At 41.9% G+C, this 17101-nt stretch overlaps 1 protein-coding gene across 5 annotated transcripts in view; it reads left to right on the forward strand.

The window, feature by feature from the left end:
* The window catches only part of DENND2B (DENN domain containing 2B), a 158711-nt gene that overhangs the window by 35127 nt on the left and 106483 nt on the right, over positions 1–17101 (forward strand). Inside the window, exon 2 of one of the 5 annotated variants that reach the window (XM_081918166.1) lies at positions 987–1077. The gene's annotated coding sequence lies outside the window, so the exon portion shown is untranslated. Of the gene's footprint in view, positions 1–986; positions 1078–1542; positions 1824–1970; positions 2214–17101 lie in introns of those variants that run through there. The other 4 variants (XM_081918165.1, XM_081918168.1, XM_081918167.1 and 1 more) reach the window with 4 other exon arrangements.

A 17101-nucleotide genomic window follows, 5' to 3' on the forward strand; every position in this document is an offset into this window, starting at 1 on the left:
TTTAAATTCCTGTCAAAGTTCTCATTGAGTTCAATGAGATTTAAAAAGGGTCCTTTTTGTTTCCATAGCAATAAGCTTAAAAAGAGAAACAATATTATTTTCTTCCAAGTATTTTATCCAGCGTTGCCATGGTGCCTAACTGCTAGACATTAAAGTGGGCATCATTTTAAAATGTTTTGAAATGGGAAAAAGTTTACATAGGAAATTATTTTATAGTCTACAAAGCATCAACCAGTCTTTTTTATGTTAAGATAGTTCTCACACAGAACTGTGATAAAGGTAAATGAATTTAGATTTGTGGCTGATGTAGAAAATAATCCTGTGGATTCTGGCATTCATCACACTTACGTATTCATAATTAGAATTTTCTATTTAATCTCCGTAACTTTGAAACTGGCATCATCATCATTATTATTTTTAAATCTGCTCATTTTATTCATTTTTAAGCACTGACACATACAGTTGCACAGTTTGCATCTGATTTTATGTGTGTTGTGTTCTTCTCTGTTGTGAATTTAGTTGTGCAGTACAAATTTATTTAAATTTCATTATTAATAATAACATTGTGTCAAGCAAACAGTAAGCAAGATGAAAAGACTCCATACTTTTAAAGCACATTTAAAGCACAAACAGTAAGAAAGATGGAAAGGTTGGAAAAAATAGGAGATTCACTCAGAAGCTGTAGCAAAAAGTATCAAAAAGAACTTCCGCTTATTTCTAAAGAACTATTTCCCAGTGGCAAAAGACATCAGCTTTCTGCCTTGTCATGCATACCCAAGTCACACTAATTTTGTTGGCAACATAACCAGGTACTGGCAAGGCGAATAGATGGTTAACTTGTCTGGAATGTGGGTAGCATTTCTACCGCAATGAGTGGTATGCCCTGGAAGCAAGGAAACTTTTGGGAGAAATGGCAATCTCGCCTTCTCATTTCACAATCCTCTTTCATTCCTAACTCACATCTATATTTTTCTTCTTAACTACAGAAGGATGAAAGACTACAGGATGCCCTGCTTGGCGACAATGAATACCTACAAAAATTAAGTATTTTCACAAAGTGCTGGGTTGAGCAACAAGGTAAGCCATTTAGCTGCCTGAAGAGTGATTTTCCAGCTCTGTAATCCTTGCTATTGTATTTCAGTTTGATCTTGGAGATGGAGATATCAAATCTGTAATGTCAAATGACACTCCCCCCCATTTTCCCCTCTCTCTCACCCCCCCACCTCAGGCAGTGGCAGGTTTCTGTGGGTTTTTTTTTTTAATTGTTGCAGAAAGATTTTGCAACCCAACCTGTCTGTGCAACCCTTAGCTGTGTGGAAAGTACCTTAAACACGACTGACTTGAAAAGGCATTATCTTTTTTGAAGCAGCAATAATCAATTTGAAGCGTCTGGGGGCTGGCTTGGTGAGAGCAACGGTGGCGGTTGAGGAGGAGGGGCAAAATGCTCGAGGGGTAGGGGAAAAAAAAACCTGGATGAAAAGGCATGCTGTTTCATGGATGTCTTCCAGAATTGTGACTCTCTCTGTGTGTGTGTGAAGGGAGGGAGGGAGAGCGTGTGTGTGTGAGAGTGAGAGAGAAAGGGTGAGAATGATCACCATGACAACTGACCCAGCCAGTCTGTGTACTCTCCCTGCAATCATTTTGGCCGAGATCTGTGCTGTGAAAGGTCATGAGAAGGAGCTGTGGGAAGCACAGCAGGTATTAGACTCTGTAAACGTCGCTCGTTCGTCCAGTGCCTCAGCTAATAGGGCAAAGCTTTTTTTCTGGTCTGGGAAATACAAAACTCGAGAATGGCGCGGAAGGGGAAGTGCTGCAAGTGTCAGGTAATGAAAACTTTCCCCTCTTTTTTTGTCTCTGCCTCTTTCTCTTTCTTTCCCTCCCTCCCTCCCTCTCTTTTAATTTTCCTTTTCGTTTCTGGAGCTGCATGTCAGCGTATGTTTGGAGTCCCATTCTCCGAGGAGTGATGTCATGCCCTAGCAGTTGGGTTTTGTTAAGCAAAGAGGGAGGAAATGGTGAATTTCACCCACCGCCCGCCCTGAAGAATAGATCTTTTTGCCTGTGAAAAGTTGTTGAATCTTGTACTAGGATTACTACTTTCTCTCTGTGTGAAGTATTCCAACATGAGAGAGAGAGAGACTTTCAGGAAAGTTTCTCGAGACCCGCAAATGGCAGTCAGGTCCACATCCACCGCAATGATGGTGATTACATTGAAGGTAATTCTTTTATTTTGCTGTTTGGGTTCTTGGCTTCTGAGTGGCTGCTTAATTTTTCCTGGTGATGGATCTGCCTACATGCACTTAAATGAAGAAATAGATGGGGCAAAAGAAATCAAGCCTGTGCTTGGGGTTTAAACAATTAAAAGGAAGGAAGGTTGCCTTAAGACTGCAGCTGCTTTGCTAGCGAGTTCACTTCTCCAGCAGTGTGAGATTCAGCAGCACCACTCAACTTAGGAGAGGCATTTTTTAAAATATCAACTTGTTGCAGGTGAAGTCGCATTGTATGCATGTTACAGATATAGGGTTTTAAATAAAGGTGGTTAACTAGAAACAATGGTTAAACATTGTTAAGGAAACTATGCTGTTTTAAATGTGCATTCCAGAAAAATCAAGTAAAGTTTCTTTATTATTTATCAAACCTGCTCTGGTCTTTTTAATGAGGGCACTTCCTTTGAATTCTTGGTTATTTCTGGGCTCCGTGCATTTAAAACACCTTTTATGGTAAATTCCAGCTGGGTGCAGATGTAGGCAGAGGCAAAAACAAAACAAAACCCACAACCCTCCCCCCCAAAAACATTTCATTTTAGATGTGCAGGTAAAGGCTTAAATGAAATGCCTCAAACTGTGCTTTATAACTGGTGCCTTTGGTGGAAAATAGGTAATATTTTAATGCCTGTCTAATAAAATCAAGTGTTGTGAAAATTCAGCTAATACATGACCAAAATATACTGGGTTGATGATGAGAATCAGAGAGTTTTACTACTATTCATTCTAGGGAGTTCAACTAAGGTCAGGATCCCCGTGTTCGGCTTCTAGACAGTGTATAAAAATGACCACTAGAAGGGCCTTAGCTAGTTACAGAACATCTGCAGAAGGTTCTTGTCTGAAACCTTGGAGAGAGACACTGTCAGTGTAAGACAACACTGAGCTAGATGGACCAATGGTCTGAATCAGTATAAGATACTTTCTTGTGTTCCTCTGACCTATTCCCCGGATTTCTTCTCTTCTGCAATTTCTCTTGGGAAGTATGAACTTTCTGCCAGTGAAACACTGAAAGCGTTGGATCCCTAGTCTACTAAGCCCTTCTCCCTTTTATATTTGCAGAGGTGGGTTGTTGAAAATATCAAGTTAATCCAAACTTAATACATTCAGCAGTCAACATCCAGCAGGATAGGTAGAAACATGCTGGTTTCAGGCTCCAAATGTATACAGTGGTACCTCTGGTTACGTACTTAATTCGTTCCGGAGGTCCGTTCTTAACCTGAAACTGTTCTTAACCTGAAGCACCATTTTAGCTAATGGCACCTCCCGCTGCCGCCATGCAATTTCTGTTCTCATCCTGAAGCAAAGTTCTTAACCCGAGGTACTATTTCTGGGTTAGCAGAGTCTGTAACCTGAAGCATATGTAACCTGAAGCGTATGTAACCTGAAGCGTATGTAACCCGAGGTACCACTGTACAGAATGTGGGGACGGGGTGAATTTTGGATAACTGAAGCTCTGATAATATGGAATTTGGGTGGGTTAGTCAGGGTATAGGACAGTCTTGCTGGAGGTCAACTGATAAATCCTGTGCACAGATTTTAAGGTCTGCTCACTAGGATGTCTTCTATGGATCTCAGGCCTTTGTTAGCCACAGTTGCAGTTTTTGACTGGGAGACTAGGTCACAAGCTTTCAGCTTTCTTCCCGAGTTTCTCAAACAGAGTGTCTTTTGTGTTCCATTACACAATGAAAGACACTTCTGATTGGCTTCAGTGCGCCTGCTAGCATGGTTCAGACATGCTGCTGATGGCTTGTTTCCTCTTTGTGCTGGGTATGACTACAAGAAGGAAAACATGGACAGAGTGAAAATAACAAAGATACTGCAGAAGAAGGATAGTATTTGTCTCCCGTTTTTTCCTTTTTTAAATTACAGCTCCTCCCTGCATGCTTTAAAACATCTTTCAGGAAAGTTAAGAACAAAACCTCAGGTTTCCTTATCGGATCAGTCCAGAGTTAAAATTCAGGAGACAGGAACAAAGTGTTACCATATGTAATTGCACTGTAATATTTACACAGTAGTTTATCATTGCCTAGGGTAAGGCTGTGTCCTGTTGCACTACATTTAGTTATTTTTTCCTCAAAGATAAATAGCTTCTTTTTCTCTTCAAAAATATAAAATCAGAGCTTTAATTAACTGATACTGCAGGTTTTGATGTCAGTGTTTGGGAGTTGTAGGCTGCATGACAAGGAAGAGCAAGGAAATAAAAGTCTTCCTCATAAGGTGGAAATGCTCCACAGTCACTTCCTTTTAAGTCTAATCTTGAAAATGTATAGATTTAGCACCACACTCAAACTCCTATCAATATTTTGCTAATGCTTGTGACATGGTACCCCCAGGAGGTACAGTGAGGAAGCATTGTTAAAAGTGGCTGGTCATAATCTTTTGACTGCCCAAATTGAAAATCCAACTACTCCTGCCTCTTTCCTTGTCCTGATCCTTCAGCTCTTTAGTAGTGATGGGGATGCAGCCTTCCAGATACTGCTGCTTACATATTGTTCTCATATGACAGCATTTTGGAAGTGTCAGCCCGGGTTGCTTGTTTTTTGGGGGCAGGGGATCATGAGTGATGTATATACGCTTAATGTGTACATGCATATTGTATGACGACACAAGATTTCAACACAACCCTTATCTTCCCTGCTGGCATTTGCAGTGCTGACTATAGATGACAAAATTATTATTGTTGGCCCGTCTGTTTCAAGAGACAGTGTGCCTCTGGGGGTGAAGTAGAGGTAGATTTAGGGGTACAGGATTTTGGTCACACTGGGTGTGGAGGCTTGGGGGCACCACAGGGGTTGTGGCAACTATGGCGTAGAATGGAAGTTGAGAGGCAGAGGGTTGCCTAATTTTGGCATCACGCAGAGTGTTGCTGAAACTTGAGACCCAAGTTCTGCCACTGGGTGAAGTCAAACCACTGTGTTACCAGCATCGAAGTGACCTCCCCAGGGCACAAGCCCAGGCAGATGTCCATAGGACAAGACCGCTCCCCTCTTGGCCTTCCTGATGTGGTCTAAAGGAAAGCAGATCATTACGTTTGGCACCAGCTGGGCTGTAGGAGTTGCTTGAAGGAGGCGTAAAATTATGGGGTAGCATGTTTTGGATAGCTTTCCTAATTTAGACTGTGTAGTTGGGGTGTCTGACATATCTTTTCATTAAAGTTCTGTTACCATACACGAATTTTTTTACTGTATTAAACTAGAATAAGCATGGAAGATGGAAATCAATCAATCAATCAATCAATCAATCAATAAACAAAGGCCACCAATGTAGATTGGATGCTGGTGGAGCAGGCTGGAACTGCTAAGAAAATTGGTTTTCGTTGGTCTCCACAGGTGCACTGCCATTTACTCATAAAGAGGCCAATTGACACCCATACTAAGGTTTCATTGGTTGATGATCCAATGCAAAATTAGCCTTACTTTAAAAATCTACTTGAAAAACCTGTAAGCTAATGTCCACAGTGCAACATACTGCATTAGATGCAAGGATGCAGTTATTTGTGTCTGCTTTTGAGTCATCCAAATTTGTTTTACGAAATGCTTTCCCTCAGTTTTTGGCATGATTCACCTCCCTTACTCCTAGTCTGTGTTTGTTATGTGTAGTTTGTATAATCACAGAATGTATGATTGTAGTCCATGGATTAGCCTCTTAAAGATGTTTAGGTATAGAAAATCCTTCCTCAGTGCAGTGGTTTGGACTGGACATCCTATCTATTTATGTGATTTTCTGTTTGAGGGAATAGTATTTCCTGCATTGGATTTATTGCAGTTCCCACAGCTTATCTAGGAAAATAGCACGAAGCAGAATTTTAATATTTCTTCAATATAATTTCCATATGCCCATTCAAAGTGAGCTCATACTAAATGCAGTTTACATCTGTATGTATAACCTTACCAGTGGGAAATTGAAACCACTACTAAATCATAATATTTTTACAGCCACATCAAAAATAAAAATGTACCTGTTAGGTAATGTACAGACACCCACTTTGTAAATAAAAGTAAAATGTGAGTAGATCCAGGCCTTGTACTATAGATTCACTGTTTAGGAATTAAATAGCATTTGACTCAAGGGCAGTGAGTCACATCACTGTCTCATTTTAATATACAAAACAAGTAATTTGGCAATTAAAATGAAATGTTGCAACTTAACGGGTAGAATTTCCCCCTATTTTTCGTATGGTGGTGGTGCATGTACAGTGGAACTTCGGGTTATGTACCGCCCTCCTTATGAATGCTTCGGGTAATGAGCTCCGCTAACCCGGAAGTAGATGCTCCTGGTTGTGAACTTTGCCCCGGGATGTGAGCAGAAGTCGTGCGCCGACAGCGCGGTGGCAGCGGGAGGCCCCATTAGCGAAAGTGCGCCTCAGGTTAAGAATGGGTTTGGGTTAAGAATGGACCTCTGAAATGAATTAAGTTTGTAACCGGAGGTACCACTGTATGTATCACTAGTATTTAAGAACAGAGACTATAATTCCAAGCATGCTTGCTTAGAAGTAAGTTCCACAGAGATAAGTTCGACTTACTCTTGAGTAACTATTGTTGGATTGGATTGTATGCTGGAGAATGAAGGTTCAAGTAGAGGTTTGCTGGCTGTTTCTGAGGAGCAAGTAAAAGGAGCGCTGGCCTTCACCTTGCCTACTGTGACTAACTTTACCAGGAGTGGGAAGCTATTTTCATCTCAAGGGCCACTTTTCCTCATGATCAACCTCATGGGAACCAGAGGTGGGCGGAGCCAAAGGCAAAAGTGGGAAAACAATAGATGCACCTTTGTGCAGTGAGCTACATTTCTGCTACATTCCAGTCATATAAAACACAGAGCTTTTCACACACACTCCATCGCTCCATCCACAGTTCGGGGACAGATTCCAGCCAGGCAAAAGCATAGGATTAGGACTGGGGACTGATGTAGCTTGGAAGGGAAGCCTGTATTGGGCAGAGAGCCCTGTGTTTGGACTGCATCTGGCCCCTAGGCTTCAGGTTCCTCACCTCTGAGCCAACAAGAGTACATTAAGCAGGGGGTCACCCAAAGTTCTTTCCTCCCCTTATTGTTTAAAAGGCCATGTTCAAAGGCAGAATTGTTGCACTCTTTGGGTTGGGTAAACAAAGCAGTAGAACATTTGTAGGTGCCTCCTGGTCCAGACTGAAGCTATAGGAACATGCGTAGTGTCAAGAGCAAACCAGGGCTCATGTAACAAGTCCGTCCTAGTGGGAGAATGGGTACTTTGAAGTTAAGGTGTATGGGAGAGAGTGTAAAGGAGACTTCTCTTTGTCAGCAACCCTGGTCAGCCACCACCTTTCCATACATGAGGAGCAGTATTAGCAGGAATCCCTTGCTCTCTGTAGCTTTTGCCTTGTTCCTTTGGTGAACTTATGACACCGTTTGCTGTTGTGATAGAAAGCAGGCTTTTGGAACAGGCACCGAACAGAGCCAGGCCTGGCATTTTTCTCACACATTTGCTACAAATTAGTCCTCCTGCATAGATTTTTAACATTTTAATATTTCCTTAAAATGAAAAAAATGAAGGATTTAAATTAAAGGCAAATCCTAGTGCACTGGAAACTGGAGTGCTAGTAAGTTTGGCTGTTACTAGGTATGGAGCATGCCAGCAGGTTGTAAAATGTCCTATTTAATGAGTATTATAAATGAATGTTCGCTGTGGCCGTGGTTGTCACCCAGGTAGTTGTAAGAGAACCTGGTTGGTGGTGGCACCGTCGAGGCGTTTGGCAGTTTTGCAATAGGTCAGCTTGGGTAGTAATTTGCACAAAGAGATTTTGCTTAACAGAAAAAGCCACTGTTGTCCTCTCACAGCATCAAGAATGCAGCTTACATCCTCTTCTCCCCCAAGTCCCTAAAACAGATATTTACAAGGGTGATCTGGGGCACATTTGTGGATGAGGGAGCTTTGTGGAGGGTGCTGCACCAACTTTCAAGAAAAAGGGAAGCCTGCAGATTTGGACTACTTGTCTTGTAGTGTACTTTGGAGCTAAGTTGCTCTGAACTTGAGTTTTTGTACTTTCTAGTACTATGGATTAATGCTTAGAGCAAACACCAACGGCTCCTTCCATTCATGCTCATAAGATGGCACAAACAACTAGAAAATGTTAAGTGCGGCCCACAGTGGAGACCTATTATATTTTTTCAGACATGTAACGCTCTTGTTTGAATCACTTCACAGGCACCTGAGCAGGCGTGATTTGGAGAACTATACACGGAAAATGATCCACTTGGTATATTGCAAAATAGCCTTAAGGTTACCTTTTCTTTTAGGGGATTTTAGGGGATTCTCTTAAACTCTTAGAAACAGTGGCATATTTCAGCAAAGTAAACATACAAGACATGTACTAACAGCTGTTTCCTTAACGTGCTTCTATATGGATACCCAATCGGATTGTAAATAGTGTCAGTTCCCAGCTGTGTTCGGATAGCGTTGCTTCTGCTACAGGTTTCAACAGGAGGAATATAAAAGCCACATGTATTTATCCCAAAAACCCTCTAGATGTGCCATCTATCCTTAAGATCAATGCACAGAGATGTATTACTGCCTGGAAAATAGTTTCCATATTCCATTATTTAGTTATCAGACACTTCTTTGGCACTAAGAACCATGCTCATTCATGTGTGCATATATATAAGTTATCCTACCAAGTTAGACTATTATTACAGTGATTGACCTTGGCTGGATCCTGGGCATCTCTTATTACTTGATGGCTATATACTATATAATGCCTTAGAACACCAGTCCGTGGGGAACAGCAGGGTATTGTTAAAGTCTTGTTTGTACCCAGAAGCATCTGGTTGGCCACAATAGGAAGCGGGATGCTGAAATAGGTACGTTTTTGGACTGATCCAGCAGAACTCTTCTTATGTTCAGGGACACCTGTCTCCCACTCTTTACATTTTATGTGCTCTCCATAGCAAACACTAGTGGAATATGGGTATTTACCAGCTCTGCTGCCATTTGAATCAAATTAAAGCAGCATCTTGATTGTCTGAAGGAATTCCTTCATTCAGGATGCCCTGCTGCCGCTACTCCCACTACCTGCAGTTACGATCACAGTAGCAAATGTGCCAGTTTGAAGTGTATATTCTATGGCTTTCAAGTGCTTCAGTGTATATATTATTATTATTATTATTATTATTATTATTACTACTACTACTACTACTAGTATTTATTTATTTATTGCATTTATATCCTACCTTTTTCTCCAAGGAGCTCAAGGTGGTGTACATGGCTGTCCTCCTTCTCATTTATTCTCCACAACAACCCCGTGAGGTAGACTAGACTGAGAGGGAGTGTCTGGCCCAAGGCCACCCAGGTAGTTTTGTGGCTGAGTAGAGATTTGAACTCTGGTCTGCCAGATCCTAGTTCAACACTCTAACTACCACACCATCTTGCCTCTCATTTATTAACCATCCTTCACCAGCTGGTCCCAGGACGGCTGGCAGCATTTTAAAATTCAGTATTAAAAACAGCAAAAGCAAATTACAATCACAAGAATAGGACAGAATCTTGAAGACACGCAACTCAGGTGCCAGAGGCCAGGTTAAAGAGTACAGGGCAGTTTTCAGCTAGCCTGCAGCTAATATAGAACCCACCTGTAGACCTGTGCATATACAGTCACTGCTGCTCTCATTTCTGGCCTTCACCCTATGCTCACTTATAGGAGCCTCTGAAAGAATCAAAGACAGAATGCAGCTGTGTGCATCTTTCCCAGAGTTTGTTAGAGGAGATGTCTGTTTCACTCCAGCAAAACATCTATTCTTGAGAACAAGAGCTTTTCCTGAAACAAAAGTGGATAAAGACATTAAGCTTTGGCTCAGTGATATTGGAACTCCTTTCAGGGCTTACAGCTTTCTGATTTGGGGCTATATTCCTGCACACATTGATTTAGAAGAAAGTGCCATGGAAGACAACAGGATTTGCTTCTGAGTAAACATGCATAGGATTAGACTATACAATTAATTGGCTTCTATATATGTAAAAACAAAACCAGAAATATCTCTCCTGCTTCCTACTGTATCTACCTATTTGGCTGCATGTGCAGAATTGGATGTTTCCAAATGTTACGGTTGTTAATGTTGTTGTCCACATTTTAAAAATCTGTTTGGATCCCAGGGTGGTTTACAAAACAACCAAATGATATACACATATGACAAAGCTCCAGATCCCCTGAGGAAATCCTCCAGTTACTTCATGCTAAAATAAAAAAAAGCATGTGAAACAATATGGAACCCTGCGAGACCCCACAGTACATGTGCCAAGTTGCTGAGCTACTCCCAGTGCTACTTGATGGTAGTGCAGGTGAAGACAGGAGTGAAACCATTGTAGCACAGAGTTCCCCAGCTGCCAATCTGCAGAACTGCTCCAGGAAGACACCATGGTCAATGGCATCAAAAGCCACTGAGAGGTCTAGAAAAATGAAGAGGGTTGCATTTCCCCCCACCCCCACCTCTCTCCTCCTATGAGTTATCAGAGTGACTAAACTTGTTTCATTGCCAAATCTCAGCCTGAAGCCAGATTGAAATGCGTCTAGATCAGGGGTCTGCAACCTTTAAGACAAAAAGAGCCACTTGGACCCGTTTCCGAAGGAAAAAAACCCGGGAGCTGCAAAGCTCGTCACTTTTTTATTATTTCTTTGTTTGACCCCTCAGAATTACTCCTCCTCATAGAAATAAACATTAAATTAACAATTTACCTTTTTGTGTGTGTGTGTGTTCTTCACTTCCCTTCAAAACAGTGACCAGCGTACATGCCCTCTTTCAATGCAGTGACCAGCGTACGTGCCCCTTACAATGTAGAGGGCGGGCGGGCGGGCGGGCGGGAAGGTGACGTCGGGACGGTGCGTGACTAATGCACGCACCACCCCCATGCGATGTCACAGCCAGTACAGCGCCCGCCACAGTGGGGAGTGTCGGAGCGCACAATGCACCTCCTCCCCTCGCTAGTATCCGCCCCGGAGCCGTGTCAATGGTGTAAAAGAGCCACATGCGGCTCCGGAGCCGCGGGTTGCAGACCCCTGGTCTAGATAATCCATTTCCTTCCAGGCACATCTGCTTCTGGCCAGCTACCACTCACTCAGTTACCTTGCCCAAGAATGGGATATTAGCGATTGGGTGGTAGTTGTCAAATACTTCCACAATTTGGCTTCTCCACAAGCTCTCAGACTGCTTGCCCGCCTCAAATTTTTAAAACTTTGCTCACCATTTCAAACTTACTCTGCCCTCCATGACGCTTTTACAACCAAATGTCTGAATAGCAGATTTGATGTGATTTGTGGTATATATACCACTGCTGTGTGTGCAAATCAGGGCAATGAGATACTGAAGATTATTTCAGTATGATTGCTGACTCCTTGTCCCCATCAGCCTTATTCTGTTGCCTGGAAAAGGAGCTCACCCAGTTACTTTAAGCCAGCCTTTGGCATTCTAGTACCCTGTAGTGGTTTGTTTCCCATCAGCCCCAGCCATCAGAGACTGACCTAGGCATGGGGCTGAAGAGCAGGAACGGAGGATGCTCTTCCTACAACTACGGCAGAATTCCATGCTGGGTCTCAGAGATTGCTTCAATCCTATAGCCCTATAACACTGCTGATGTGTTGCTTTCCCAGAATTAGCTAAGAATCAAATGGAGCTTCCACATAGCACTTAATATACCGCCATGTTTTCCAGCAGTTGTCTTTCTCATTGCCAAGGTCCCTCTGCAATGTTTACTCACAAGTAAGTCCTGTTTGGTACTTTCCAGTGTTTTAAAAAAATATCCTGACCATTCTATTGCCTTCTGTTGAGTCTGGCTGGGAGATTAGTGACAAATTGAACTTTAATTGCCCCGTGAATGGCCTTTCTTAATTGTATTTCTGGCGTAGCACCAATAATACCACAGCTCTGAAAATTCTCTGGTTTGCTAATGAACTTTCCCTTGAGACTTATCAGATTCCTGACCCTGATTGAGTTGTGTCAAATGGACCTGCACATTCAACCTGATGCTTTTGTCTTTGGACTCCAGAGTTTCCCTAAAGGCCAGGCAGATGTCCTGAGCTTGCACAGATGGACTCTTCCTTGTGGATGGGACTAGTAAGAAATAAGAAGAGCCAGTCTAATGTAACAACAGGCTTATACTTATACTTTTAGGCAACACCAAGGCCACAGATAATAACAATGCGAGGCAATAAAAATAGGAGATAATTGGGGGAACAGAACCGCCAGTAACCTGTTCTAATTTCTGGTTGCTAGTTTATAAAATGAGCACATTCTTCTTCTTCATTCCCATCTACTAAAATACCACTCAGAGAAGTTAATACAAACTTCAGTGCTGTGACTGGCCTTTCTTATTTGCTACACTCTCCTGTTTGTTTTCTGCTAGAATACATTAAAAACTATAACCCCTGCTGGTTTTAATTTACTGCTAATTGACTTGGATGGGCTGTAGAAAACTAATGCAAATACTGTTATGGGGTTGCACTGACATTTCTTGGGGATTTACAACCATCTGGAAGAAACGGATTTGTGGAAGTGAAGCCAAGGGCATGCAAGATCCTACACCAAAAGCCCTCAGTTCTTGAAAGCTTCAGTCTTCCTGAGCCAAGAGGAAGAGCTGTTGTTTATAATCCCTTTTATAGGCTTGCCCAGATTACCTGTTCAAAGTGTTCTCCTGTGAGCCTCTGCTCAAAGGGAATTGTGCAACATCCAGTCCACGTATAGAGCTCTTTCTTCCCTCCAGCTTTTAAAGGGCAATGCACACACAAAACACAATTGGGAAACACTCATCCTCCACACAAGACATGCCAGGGAGCTGAATCTGCTAAATATCAAGGAAAACTTGGAGAATCCGCTATCACTTCAGTTTAAATCTCATGGTCAAATCTGAAGTATGCTGTGTGTGTGTGTGTGTGTGTGTAAGGGTGAGAAATTACCAGTGGGTCTCACCATACTTTCTCTTCCAGTTAATTAGTTTCAGATCAATTTTTGGAGATTGAGCACTGGATCATGACAAAGTATGTGCATACAGATAGCAGTTATGCCTCGCGTCATAGTCACTGTGCAATAGGTTCCAATAACTGACATTCAGTCACATTTCAAGCAGCTTTCTGAATCTCACAGGCTTGCTGCAAGGAGAAATAATTGAACTTCCTCAGCAATGCAATTACTGTGGGGAATGCAACATATCTGAAATGGAAGGTCATGCTGTAGAGGTGCTTGATAAAATCTGCACACATAAATGTCTTGTGAATCTGTGGCTGCCAAAGCATCAAGTGTCCCGAGTGAAAGAAGCTCCAGATTCTACTTTTGGTGTCCACCACATCACTAGTAACTTGTTCTGAGAAACATGTGGCAGACTACCTTATAAATATAGCCTGTTCTTTGTGTGCGCGCGTGCACTCTGCTTTATAACAATGCTTAGACTGTAAAAACAACAGTCTTGTGGCACCTGAAAGTCTAACACATTGATTATGGTATTATCTTTCATGAACTAGAGTTCATTTCATCACCATTGTTCTGCCTGGAAACTGAGGTCCAGTGCTGAGGGCCTTCTGGCGATTACCTCACTGCGAGAAGCCAAGTTACAGGGAACCAGGCAGAGGGCATTCTCAGTAGTGGCACCCATCCTGTGGAACGCCCTCTCATCAGATGCCAAAGAGAACAACAACTTTTAGAAGACACCTGAAGGCAGCCCTGTTTAGGGAAGCTTTTATTGTCTGACAGACTACTGTATTTTAATATTTTGTTGGAAGCCGCCCAGAGTGGCTGGGGAAACCCAGCCAAATGGGTGGGGTATAAATAATAAATTATTATTATTATTATTATTATTATTATTCAGTCCAAGTCTTTATCAGCTGGTGATGTTCTGACTCATAATTTGTTATGTCTTACCTTTCAGCACCACAGTTTAGAAAGCAGGTGCTAGTAGATTGAGCAGTTCCAGAATGACATAGTCTACTGTGGCAAAAGTCTGCTTAGAGCTCAGTGTAAGAAGAGCCTTGCTGGATCAGACCAAACATCCAGCTACCCCAGCATCTCATTCTCAAAGGTCAGATGTACCTGAGCCTAAAAGTAGGGCATGGGGGCACTGGGAAGAGGGTGACCTTGGGCTGCATCAGAGAAATTGTTGGTAAAAACAAATTATTCAAGATTTAAGAGGGAGAAGGAGGGATAGCAGAACTGAAACCAGGACCCAGGACTCTCTGCTTTTCTAGCTTTCTTTTCCTGCATGGTTCACTGGAGGAAGTCTCTGCAGAGTCAGGGTGCCCTAGTTCAAGGGCTGCATACCTCACACCATTGTGCTTCCATAAAACTGGGAGTGTAGAATGTGGTCTTTTGTTATTTTTGCCTGAGGTTTACATTTTGCCAGGTGATTTCAGGTGGCTGCGACCAACCAGGATTGACACAGACTCTTCTTACAATGTGCCCAGACTACAGTTTGCAGTTAGTACTGGCCACTTGTTTCAGATCAAGAAACAATGTGTTATCTAATTTGTTGAGAAACTTTTCTTTGCCACTGCCAGAGTTGGAAGGGGCTTGAGAATACCTAGCGGCATTAATTCTATAGTCAGCCTTGGTGTGGAGTGCTTCACATTCATCCTCCTAACAACCCGGTGTTTCAGATTCCTGTTTTACAGATGGGAAACAGGTGCTGAGAGGAGTGATTTGTTCAGTGACATCTAAGGATTTCAAAGTTCAGCAGGAATTAGAACATTTCTAGCTTGAAATGAATGGGTTAAAATAATTGTTCAGGGTTTACCAGAGCATAGCACTGGCATCTCTTTTCACTGCCAAGGCTCACCTGTGGAACATAAAAAATAAGAATCATCAGAAGGGTTTCTGCAGAGGTGGAGAGTGCTTGTTTCTCACCACTGAGTGACCACAGAAGGGCCAAGCATACCAGAAATCAAGATGGTGGTGGTCTTCAAGGTTAGAGGGTGCTGTTTCCAAACAGACTTGAGGCCAGCCGTATACCTCTCCCCTGAAATAAGTACTGATTGAGTTGCATATATGTCACTCATTGACCTACCTTGATGACTTCCATATAAATGTGAGAATTGCTTTCATTGAAAAATATCCAGCTGTTGTTGAGTCTCCCAAGTCACATCAGCCCCATAGCCAGCATGGACAATGGTCTGGGGTGATGGGAACAGTAGTTCAACAATTACTGCAGGGCTATATAGGTCCTGCACTCCTAATCTGGTGTTCCATTTTTGTGCTATGAGGAACATAGAAAGCCCTGGATGAATCCATGCATGCGTGTTTATCTAGAGTGATAAATTACTTAATGGCGAAGAAATATATGTATAAAGCCTGAGATGAGATTCTAGATTTCTTTATGTTGGTATAAAGTAAACTAAATGAATTTGATTTGTTCTCTTTTACAATTCAGGGTTTATTGTGGTTTGAAACAAAAGTATATATTTGCTTGCAATAATTTTAGGCCTTCCTTAGATACTCATATTGTCATCACCTCATGCCTGCGTGTATTATGAAGGCTGTTTTGTATTGGCAGCCATTCCATAACCCATGCTAGGCCTTCTGTTTCAGCTTTTATACATAGCAATGAAATGTTTTAAGAATCACATTGGAAAGTTATGAGGCAGTGAAAAATCAGTATCAAAAACATATGCTGAGATGTTGAAAGCCCAACATGAGGGTGTTGGGATGATAGTTCCCATTAATTTTAATCAAACATCCAGATATCTTTTAATAGAATTGAAAGACAAAGCCAGAATATTCAAAAAATAGTTCACTGTATCCACATCTGTTTTAAACAAGAAACATGAAATATTTTTCAATTTTTGTAGCTTAAACCAAATATTTGCTGAGCACAAAAATGTTTAGAATGGGATATCCAGCACGTTTGTCCAGTCAGTGTGATACAAACTTTTTATGTTTTGCTATCCCACCTGTCTTTACAAGAGTGCAAGGTAGATTACTACCTAATAAAAACCATAATACATTTAAAGACAATTTCAGATAATTAACCTAGAAAGAGCAAAAACAGAACCAGGACAGTGATGGTTGAAAACCAACCTCAAGTAGCAGCAACAAATATCTGGGAAAGGAAGTTCTTTACTTTCTTCTTTAAAAATTTCAGTGGTTGTGAGAGTGGAAGGGAGAATTCACCCCAAATCAGGCTGAGCAATCTTGGTCTCGTCGTACTCCTACTGGTGCAAGATGTCTCATCTCCACCCATTTTAAGGTTACTCTTACAGCATAGTCCACATTATTTTGGGCCCTCACCAGGCCTCTGAAGCATTGTTGTTTTTCTCCTTTGTAAAGGGGGAGATGGATAAAGAAAGATCAGTTGTGTAGTCTGACATCTGCTCACACAACTAATAGATTCAACCTATTGACACAAGGGAGGGAGTTCCATAACTGTGGTGCCACTATCAGAATGCCCTATAGAAGGCTTGGCCAATTTTGGCCCTCCAGATGTTTTGGGACTACAATTCCCATCATCCCTGACCACTGGTCCTGTTAGCTAGGGATGATGGGAGTTGTAGTCCCAAAACATCTGGAGGGCCAAGTTTGGCCATGCCTGCCCTATAGCTTCTGCTCATCAGCTGAAACTCAACTGCAGGTGGCATGCAGAAAACACAATTTACTAGTAACAGAGGTTCCCTGGAGCAAATGGTTAGGATCAATGTCCCAGTCAGTTAATTAATTGCATCTGGCTCCATGTTTTATAACTTGATTTATAACTGGTTTTATTTGCTTTTTTTGTCCATGGTCAGTTGGATTTCTTTTCACAAACAATTCCAGTTAAGGGAGATCTGATAATTGCCAAAGCAAAATATTCATTCCAAGATTGAAATGTGCAACACTTTCATAAAATTGCGGTCCCCTTGTTGGAC

Source organism: Podarcis melisellensis (assembly GCF_964234715.1).
Source record: "Podarcis melisellensis genome assembly, chromosome: 1".
In the NCBI taxonomy this organism is placed as follows: Eukaryota; Metazoa; Chordata; class Lepidosauria; order Squamata; family Lacertidae; genus Podarcis; species Podarcis melisellensis.